This window comes from Macaca nemestrina, chromosome 6 (assembly GCF_043159975.1).
Source record: "Macaca nemestrina isolate mMacNem1 chromosome 6, mMacNem.hap1, whole genome shotgun sequence".
NCBI classification, from domain to species: Eukaryota; Metazoa; Chordata; class Mammalia; order Primates; family Cercopithecidae; genus Macaca; species Macaca nemestrina.
The window spans coordinates 141,403,613-141,414,910 of record NC_092130.1 but is presented as its reverse complement, the minus strand read 5'-3'; the positions used below and the strand labels follow the sequence as shown (position 1 = coordinate 141,414,910).

The 11,298-nt window shown below is 38.7% G+C and overlaps 1 pseudogene; it reads right to left on the bottom strand.

Moving 5' to 3' along the window:
- Nucleotides 1-6,297: 6,297 nt before the first annotated feature.
- LOC105473113 (integrator complex subunit 6-like) lies at nucleotides 6,298-10,262 on the bottom strand (annotated as a pseudogene).
- Between the last annotated feature and the right edge of the window lie 1,036 nt (nucleotides 10,263-11,298).

Here is an 11,298-nt window from a genome sequence, read left to right as displayed (position 1 = left end):
CTACAGGATGGAAGAAAATATTTGCAAACCATATATACAATAGATGACTAATAGCCGAAATACATAAGGAACTCATGAAAATCAATAGAAACACAAGCCAGCAAACACAAGCACCTAAATAAAAATGTGGGCGAAGGACCTGAATAGACCTTTTTTTAAAGGTCACATGCAAATGACCAACAGATATCTGAAAAAGTACTCAACACCAAAGCTCTGTTTTGTCCAGTGTCCCCACTCCCATCACAGAGGCATTTGTCACCTTACCTGACAAAAAGAATGAGATCATTTCATCAGTCTCAAAATAAAGGACCCAAGAATATATCCCCAACCAATGTGGGAAATCCCTGCTGGTAGAAGACCATCCAGCAAGTGACATCATCACCAGAACGGCATTAAGGGATACAGTTTAAATGTTGCAAAGGATTTTTAAAAAGAACCGCGAGTGAGATAACACTCAGAAATAATTTTTAGTTTTATTATGTATAATAATGTTACTTTGTCAGTGTAAGAAAATATTTTTGTCTTTCAGAGTAGATGCTATATTTGGTTCTGCCTCCCACTCCTCACACCACTATCCTACTTTATTTCATAGAGGAGTCATTTTGTGGCCTCACAAGAGAGTTGGCCGATTCTGCTGAAAAATTGGCATTGACGTTTGCTTGTGGGAGTGCCTGAGGACAAAGAAACCTCCCAGCTTGCATGACTAGGTTGGACAACTTCTTCCTGTTTGCCAATAAACATTATGTTTGGCAGAAAACGGTTAAAGATTTGCTTCTATTGCAGCAGGCTGCCTGTTAGTGAGAGGCGTGTAGTCTTCCCTTCCCATAGCTGGAGACTTTTAACACATACCGAAAAAAGACTTCATTGCTTCTAAAGGATCAAACTGGCTTATGTCAGTTTATAACAATAGGATTTTATCATTGACTGGCCATACTGACCTACTAGTAATAAGAGTTTTTTTCCAGACCTGTCTCTGAAATGGTAGCTGCTTCATTAACATCTTGTCTGAATTATTTTCTTAATGACTTTCTTTTCTCTCAAAATCTGAAGGTGTTCGAAAAGTGCTAGCAGTTTAATCCAAGGTCCATTTTGCAAGGACTCTCAGTCAGCATATTTTACAGAGAGAATGACTGGTGGAGTCATTTTACTAGAAGACATAACATGGCTTGTAGTCCCAAGTCAGATGACTGCAGGCCAGGTAGCAGGTCTTCTCTTAGCCCTTTTCTCCCCACCTTTCCATGCAGCAGAGGGCAGTAGTGAACTGTGCATTTGTCTATGCTTTATTTCCTTTAGAAACATAAGCCAAATACATACAATAATAATACATTTAAAATAATATTTCAACTATTCCACATGTATAGTATTTTTGCTCCACTGATCAAAGGGATTTACCTGGGCCACAATCCAATAGATAGTAGCTAATTTTAGACTTCAGACTTGTGCTTGTTTGGACAACTTAGAATTTGAGTCTAATGTTATATTGCAACTAGTTGTTAACAAATCAGATGTGAGAAGAAATTAGACATTTCAATGTTTTCTGAGAAACATAATTTCCTTAAGGAAATGTTGTGGCATAAATGTATTTTAGCTATATTTTAAACTTAAAACACTGTGTTCTTCAAGGAAAATATCAAATCTTTCACAAAATTCTATCTTCTTTAAAAGCCTCTTTAATAAATTAAATAAAAATGATGTTTATTGTCAGACAACTACATATATGGAACTTAAAAATTAGAGTTATGCAGTAGGAAAAAGTCCTTTAACTCACTTTTTGGTACTCACTACTTCTGTTTACCTGGGCTAGTCAATTTTAGCTTTTTAAAAGTTTCTTAATTTCTGGTACTTACCTACATATTTGAAAATATCATGTTTATCAAAATTTTTCCTTATTTTTTTGTCTTAAATGTCATCGGTCGTCTTCCTAGTAAATAAGATGAAAAGTTAGCTCTCTTACACTCCTCTCCAATGTCTCCTCTCCATATTCTTCCAAAAAATCATTTAAAATTATTCAATCTTGGGCCTTGTGCTTCACTTGTAGTAGGCAATTACTAACTGTATATCTAGTTGCAGGATATTTGAACCACTGAAAGGAGTTTCCAACGAAGAAAAGGTTATTTTCATATATTTAAAAACATATAGAATGCAGCTAAGGCTGTGTTTAAGGCAACCTACAGGATGGAAGGAAAATTTGGAACTCAATCTTTTTTATGTCAATTTTTCCAAAATTATCTATGACTTGAATACAATCTCAATCAAAATTCCATCTTTTTTTGAAAATTTGTGCACTTTCTATAAAAATGCAGATCTAGTATACTTACGGTAAGCTCAAAAGAGAACAGATGAAGGCTATACTGTACCAGATGTAAAGACTTGTTATAAAAGCACAGAAATTAAGACAATATAAGATTAGTACAAGCACAATCATACCAATGAACTAAAATATAGAACCCAGAGACAGTTCCACACATGATATATGATACGATATGTGACAAAAGCATTGTTGTAGTTCTGTAAGTTAGAAAGAGCTAGGTCAACTGGATATCTATATGGGAAATATGTACTTTGACCTATGATATATGTGGTAGGCAAAAATTAGGGGTAAATCATATGCCTAAATATAAAAAGAAAAACCATAATTCTTCCTGAAGAAAATGGGGGAAAATCTTTAAGATCTTTAAATAGTTGATGTTTCATGAAGATCTTTTTAAACAAAGATTTCTTAAACAGAGTGTGAAAACTCAAACCATACAAAAAAGATTATAAGTGAACTGCATTAAAATTAAGAATTTAACCCCTGCTGCTATTTAAATCATGCTGCTATAAAGACACATGCACACGTATGTTTATTGCGGCACTATTCACAATAGCAAAGACTTGGAATCAACCCAAATGTCCATCAGTGACAGACTGGATTAAGAAAATGTGGCACATATACACCATGGAATACTAGGCAGCCATAGAAAAGGATGAGTTCGTGTCCTTTGTAGGGACATGGATGCAGCTGGAAACCATCATTCTCAGAAAACTATCGAAAGGACGGAAAACCAAACACCGCATGTTCTCACTCATAGGTGGGAATTGAACAATGAGAACACTTGGACACAGGAAGGGGAACATCACACACCAGGGCCTGTTGTGGGGTGGGGGGAGGGGGGGATAGCATTAGGAGATATACCTAATGTAAATGACGAGTTAATGGGTGCAGCACACCAACATGGCACATGTATACATATGTAACAAACCTGCACGTTGTGCACACGTACCCTAGAACTTAAAGTATAAAAAAAAATTTTTAAAAATTAAGAATTTATTTTTATTCAAAGACATTTTAACATTAAGTGTTAAAAAGCAAAGCATAGACTCATATTTGATAAACGAATTATATTCAGAATAAAGAGCTCCTACAAAAGAATAATAATAAAAAGACTGACAATTGATTTTTTTTTCTTTGGTTTAGATGGAGTCTCACTCTGTCACCAGCCTGAACCTCTCGGCTCACTGCAACCTCCACCTCCAGGGTTCAAGTGATTCTCCTGCTTTAGCCTCCCGAGTAGCTGGGACTACAGGCATGCGCCACCATGCCCGACTAATTTTTGTATTTTTAGTAGAGATGGCGTTTCACCATGTTGACCAGGATGGTCTCCATCTCTTCACCTCATGATCCGCCTGCCTTGGCCTCCCAAAGTGCTGGGATTACAGGCGTGAGCCACCGCGCCCGGCCTGACAATTGATTTTTTTAAAAAAACAGGCAAAGACTCCTCACAAGAGAGTATATTCCAATGATCAATAAGGATAACAAAAGGGATGTGCAAATGGCTAGGTACAATTGGTTAGAGAATTGCAAATTAAAGTACAATGAAATACAGATACACATCTATCACGATAGCTGAAGTTAGAGTCTATCAATGCCAGCAAGGATGTGGAGCAGCCAAAGAAAGTATAAATGGTAGGAGCAAGGAGCCAGCGCTACCCTTAGGCTAGGATAGCTGAAAGACAGGACCTCCCGGAAGTCCATTGGAAGAGAAACCCAGCAACTGCCACCTAAGGCCCAGTAGGGAGGGAGCTTTCCTCTGCTAGCCAGTCTGTACCTTCCATTAAACAAACTAAATTAGAAGCCAGAGGGCGCTGGGTGCAGCTGATGCAATCCGAGAGGTCAGACTCCCACAGCACAGAACTGAGTGGAGGGCTGTGGTGACTGATCTGAAGGGGTAAACAAAGAGCCAGCACAGACTGTTTAATCATTTGATCATTTGTTTGCTATCTCTCTATCAATGTAGCTAGCTAGGTTAGTTAGTTATTTATTTTTGCCTAGCTGTTTCTGTTTATTTATTTTTTGGTGGGAAAGTTGTTGCATATGTGAAGAAAATCAAATGGCACAAAAGATTCAGAATGACAAGCAACTAACGTTTGTATGCTTACAGGTCAGGCCTTTGCTAAGCTTATTTACAGACTTCAGGGCTCCTTGCTCGAGGTACAGTATGATTAAATTTTGGAGGTGGGAAGAGGACATTAGCTAAAGGCAGTTGCATGTGCTACAATAGTAACTTTTTTTAAAGTTTCAAAGGCAAAATACTTTTACGGTGAATTTTATTAAAATTTTCATAATCAAAACTTACAAGGGAAGAGAGACAAGCATAGTCTAATACCATGATAACTAATAGTTATAATTAATTTGACTAATGTTCCCATTAATGAATTAATTTAATAGAGCAATACTTATTTTAAGGGAGTATTTATCATTTGAACAGCCGGCAATCATTTGTTCACCTTATTTTCTTAAAGAAAACATATGCAGAGGCAATGTTAAAATAATGACCACATTTTGCAATAGAAGGTTTTTGTGTTAAGTGCATGACTTTTCCCCTGGCACGAAAGACATGTTGTTCATTGCAGCAAATGGAATATATGCTGCACAAAATACTTGTCATTATCTAACCACCAAAAATACATTACATTTTAAATATATTTAATATTATTATCTTCTAACATATTTATAAACACAACGTTTTTTAAGAATTATGTTTTATGTATACCTACCTAAGAGTTATTTCAGGTTCAGTTCCAGATCACTGCAATAAAGCGAATATTGCAATAAAGTGAGTCACACAAATGTTTTGGTTTCACAGTGCATATAAAAGTTATGTTTACACTATCTTGTAGTCTAGTAAGTATGCAATAGCATTATGTGTAAAAAAATGTGGAAACCTTAAAAAATACTTTATTGCTAAAAATGCTAATTAATGATCATCTGAGCCTTGAGAGAGTTGTAAATTTTTGGTGGTGAAGAGTCTTGCCTTGAAGTTCATGGATGCTGACTAATCAGAGTGATGGTTGCTAAAGGGTGGGGTGGCTATGGCAATTTCTTAAAATAAGAGAACAATAAAGTTTGCCACAGTGATTGACTCTTCCTTTCACAAAAGATTTCTCTGTAGCATGCGATGCTGTTTGTTTGAAAGAAGTAGAACTTCTTTCAAAATTAGAGTCAATCCTCTCTAACCCCGTTGCTGCTTGATCAATTAAGTTTATATTATACATATATATGTGTATATACACATATATACACATAAATTTATATCATATTCTAAATCCTTTCTTGTAATTTTAACAATGTTCAACTCATCTTCACCAAGTATAGATTCCATCTCAAGAAACCATTTTCTTGGCTTATCCGTAAAAAGAAGCTTCTCATCCTTCCAAATTTGATTATGAGCTTGTAGGAATTGTCAGGCTTTACTTAGAATTCTAGATCTCTTGCTATTTTTCCTATCTCTGCAGTTGCTTCTTCCTCTGAAGTCTTGAACTCCTCAAAGTCACCCAAGAGGGTTAGAATCAACTTCTTCCAAACTCCTGTGAGAGATACTTTCACCTCTGCCCATGAATCACAAATCTTAATGGCATCTAGACTGGTGAATCCTTTCCAGAGGTTTTGAATTTACTTTGCCCAGATCTATCAGAAGAATCAAGATATGTGGAAGCAATAGCCTTACAAATGTATTTCTTAAATAATGAGATTTGAAAGATGAATTACTCCTTGATCCGTGGGCTGAAGAATGGATGTTGTTTTAGCAGGCATGAAAATAACACTACTCTCCTTGTACATGTCTATCAGAGCTCTTGGGTGAATAGGTGCATTGCCAATGAGCATTAATATTTCATAAGGCATCTTTCTTTTTTTTTGGAGGAATATTTTTAGTTTGTTAAATAAAAATGTTTTTTAGAATGGTGCTTTTCACATTACAAAAATAAACCAAAATGAAGAAAAGGTCACTGTAAAATGATGGGAAAAGGATCTGTAGATTTGCTTTTAGTATTTCAAATAGTCAACAATGCACGCCATAAAATGAATGCAAGATCACAACAGTCTTGTATTTACTTTGTATTTGAAGAAGATAGTGAAATAAGTGGCCACATTCTATTTTCTTTTAATTGTTGTTAATATGGTTGATCCGATTGGCTCTTTGATGAGTTTCATCCACGAAGTTCTACAGTTGTTCTATTAGCATTCGTTTTTTAACCTTGATGCTTCTTTAATGACATTTTGTAAAAATATTAGTCTTGTTTGTAAACTGCCTTGCACATGCTTCAGTAAAGTGAAGATTCTTTCATATTTTCTCCCTGGCTTTCGGATCTCTTTCATTAGTTGTGCTTTTAGTTTGGTATTGACCTCTTCACGGCTTTTGCAATGCATCACTTTCTTTCCTTTGTTGAGTGAAGATGCTGGTATGTTCTTTTCAGCACATTGTTCTTTATCTCTTGGCTCCTCATAATTTTCTAAAAATCCACCAACAGTGAGGTCATTGGTTCCTAAATGGTCATGACCAAGAGCCTGCCTCTGTATGATTGGTTAGCCATTGCAGTAAACTGACTGGAGAATATGTTGAAAATTCAGTATCCATAGCATTTGGTGTAATGTCTGATGAAAGTTGGTCTGCAACATGATTTTCAACCACATCATGTACTATCAAATCCTTAGTGGTTTCTTGTCAGGAGAACCTGCTCCCAATGGTTACATGAGTTCTTTTCTATTTCCTAAATGTCTTGGCTGGTTTGAGAAATAAAGGGAAAGAGCACAAGAGAAAGAAATTTAAAGCTGGGTGTCCGGGGGAGACATCACATGTCGGCAGGATTCGTGATGTTCCCCGAGCTGTAAAACCAGCAAGTTTTATTAGCAATTTTCAAAAGGGGAGGGAGTGCACGAATAGGGTGTGGATCACAGAGATCACATACTTCACAAGGTAATAAAATATCACAAAACAGAGGCAGGGCGAGATCACAGGACCACAGGATGGGGCGAAATTAAAATTGCTAATGAAGTTTTGGGCACACATTGTCATTGATAACATCTTATCAGGAAACAGGGTTTGAGAGCAGACAACCTGTCTGACCAAAATTTATTAGGCGGGAATTTTCCTCATCCTAATATACCTGGGAGAGCTACAGGAGACCGGGGCTTAATTCAACCCTTCGGCTTCGACCATAAAAGACAGCATGACTTGAGGGGGTTGTTCATAGGCCTATCCTCAGGGCGCATTCTCTTTCTCAGGGATGTTCCTTGCTGAGAAAAAGAATTCAGCGATATTTCTCCTATTTGCTTTTGAAAGAGGAGAAATATGGCTCTGTTCCGTCCGGCTCACTGGCAGCCAGAAATCTTATCTCTGGTGTTCCCTGAACATTGCTGTTATCCTGATCTTTTTTCAAGATGCCCAGATTTCATATTGTTCGAACACACATGCTCTACAAACAATTTGTGCAGTTGACACAATCACAGGGTCCTGAGGCGACATTCATCCTCCTTAGCTTACGAAGATGACGGGATTAAGAGATTAAAGTAAAGCCAGGCATAGGAAATCACAAGAGTATTGATTGGGGAAGTGATAAGTGTCCATGAAATCTTCACAATTTATGTTCAGAGATTGCAGTAAAGACAGGCATAAGAAATTATAAAAGTATTAATTTGGGAAACTAATAAATGTCCATGAAATCTTCACAATTTATGTTCTTCTGCCATAGCTTCAGCCAGTCCCTCTGTTCGGGGTCCCTGACTTCCCGCAACAATTTCTGAAATTTTATGAAGAGGAAGAGGTTTAATAAGATCTGGCTGTGCTTGAGTTATAGGTACAGGTGGTCCTTTTCCCCCTACATGATTGCTTACAATAGGATTCTGCTGTCTCCCTTTTAGTAGTGGAGACATACACCAATGTCTTTTAGGGATCCCTTGCATATTTGGTTCTCCAGGTCGTTTATGTTTATTTTGAGGTCCAGCCACAAATTCATCTGCTTCATCTATCATCATACCCTTCTTATCAAGCTTAAAGGGGTTGCCAAATGTATGCAACCTTTGTGGCTGATCAGGATTAAGTTCTCTTAGTGGAGAAGGTACTTGCTTGAGGTATTTCTGGTAGTTCCCCATTTGTGCTATAGGAACACTGTGCACTGATCTTCATCCTGTCCTTTAAGAAATCTGCAAGTGTGCTTCAAAAGATTAGATCTCATTCTTGTTAAGTGATCCAAAAGATTTCATCTTGGTATGTCATAAGCATTTCTAAATGTCTGTGGCTTCAAATCCTTATTCAGCAAAGCGACTTGGAACCCAATGTATTCCTTCATATTAAGGTCTAGCAGTCTGTGAGGGACATCCTCTGAAATTCCCTGGAGGAGTTGTTGAAAATCTTCCCTATATGCCATTGATAAACCATGTGATCAGCTCCGGAGTTTTATTCCAGTTTCCTGTACTACCATTTTTGCCTACAGATCCAGTGACTTGATCAGATTCTATTTTGGCTTGTTGACTCAGTTTTTTGAGGTGTGAAATGACACTGTAACTAAGTCCGTATTCCATACTGTCTGCTATTAGGTTAGGTGCTCCCATAATACTAACAGCTTTCTTCAAGGGCCCGAGATAGTAAGGAGGCATTGTCTTCAAACAACTTTCAAATGACTGTCTCCACTTCAATGTTGGTTTTGCCTTACACACTTTAAACAAGTCATCTAAGAGGGGAAGAAGGACTGGATAATTGTAAGCCATCACAAATAAGTTGACACAGTTCAGTGCTGTACTGGCTTTCAAGTAACCAAAAGGATGACCAAGTTCACTATATTTTGCACTATTGCTCACATACACCTGCCAACATGTTTGAGGAGATTTCCTTTCCAGGATAAATTTAGTCAGTGGTGAAGGTTCCAACTCATATTTGTCACAAGGAAGTTTATCAATAACCATTGGTTCACAGTCTGTACAGGAAAACTTCACTACAGGATGAGATGTATGAGGTGGTAGTGCTGGAGAATTTTGATCTGGCCAAAAAGACTCTGGAACAGGCCAATGACCTATAGGAATCCCAGTTTTAGGATTTGGTCTGACATATACAAGTTTGTGACAGCTATGCCAAGGCTGAGATCCAAAAGGCCTTGAAATATCTGGCTGCCCATCTTCTACAGGGGAAGGATCTGGTCCTGCTTTTTCAAAGTTTATTACCACCCCACTTTGTACTTTCTGCACCAAGGACTCTAGACACTGATTAAGTGTTCTTGGAGAACACACAAAATATGAATGGCTGCCTGTCACTTCACATATTGGTGTGATTGCATAGTCATCTAAAGGCACACCTGTCAACTGTTCTGATTCTACTGACATGGTGCCGGGCAACCGCCAACACTAATGCACAGAGTCTCTGATCCCAATGAAAAGGTTCCTTGGTCGATTCACTTCCAGGCAAAGGAGAATTAAGAGGTAAATGAAGCTCATCCTGGACTCCACTGGTGATGGTCAACTTGCTCCCATCAATAACTGTGATAATTATTTCTGACTTCAAGAAAAAAGGGGTTCTTCTCTGCCCATAGTTGTCTATGCCAGTTACTAATCTATTTAAATTTAATAAATCAAAAGCTGTCCTTAGGGATTGGCCAAGAGTCGTAAGTCCTTCAAAGGTTTTTCAGTTCATTCATAAACGTTGCATGGTTTTCCTTTTTTTTTTTTTATTGAGACGGAGTCTCACTCTGTCGCCCAGGCTGGAGTGCAGTGGCCAGATCTCAGCTCACTGCAAGCTCCGCCTCCCGGGTTCACGCCATTCTCCTGCCTCAGCCTCCCGAGTAGCTGAGACTACAGGCGCCCGCCACCTCGCCCGCATGGTTTTCTTTCCATTCAGCCTTGATAGCATAGGGCGGCTCTTCGAAAGTGACCAGCATATACCTGTCTCCTCTGCAGGCAGGGCCCCGGGCACGGAGCTGCGGGATGGGAGGAGGAACAGGGCGGGCGAGAGGGAAGCACAGAGGCGAGGTTAGGAGGCAGAGAAGGGGCGCCCAGAGGCCCCGCCGCCCCCATAGTACTGCACACGCAGCTGCCACCCTTCCAGGCCGCTCCCCCCACACAGATTGCTCCCCACGTACCGCCCGGGGCCGGAGCCTGGGCCCCAGGCCAAGCCCGTCTCGCAGCGGTCGCCCGGTGGGGGAGGGGAGGGAGGGGCATTTTTCTTATCAGCAAGTCTCAATAGTGGGCTTAAAATATTCAGTGAACTGCGCTATAGATAGATGTGCTATCTTTTAAGCTTTATTGATCCACTTATAGAACACAGGCAGAGTAGATTTAGCATAATTCTTAAGGGTTCTAGGATTTTTTGAATAGTAAACGACCATTGGCTTCAACTTAAAGTCATCAGGAGCATTAGCCCTTAAAAAGAGAGTCAAACTGTTTTTAGAAGCTTTCAAGACAGGCATTCACTTCTCCCTACTACAGACCTAGATGAAATCTTCCAGTATAGGGCTATTTCTTCTACATTGAGAATCTGTTGTTTAGTGCATTCATCTTCATCATTTATCTTAGCTAGATCGTCTGAATAAGTTGCTGTAGCTTCTCCATCAGCATTGCTGCTTCATCTTGTGCTTTGATGTTATGGAGATGGCTTCCTTCCTTAAATTTCATCAACCAACTTCTGCTAGCTTCCAACTTTCTTCTACAGCTTCCTCACATCTATCTCTAGGCTTTCACTGAATTGAGAGTTTGCACTGGGTTAGGCTTCGTTTCAAGAGAATGTTATAATTGGCTTGATCTTCTGTCAAGACCACTGAAACTTTCTGCATGTCAGTAATAAGGCTGTTTCACTTTCTTATCATTTGTGTGTTCATTGAAGTAGCACTTTAAATTTCTGCCAATAACTTTTGATTTGTATTCACAGCTTGGCTAACTGTTTGGAGCAAGAGGCCCGGCTTACAGCCTATCTTGGCTTTTGACATGTCTTCCTCATTACACTTAATCATTTATAGCTTTTTACTTAAAGTGAGAGATGTGTGACTCTTCCTTTC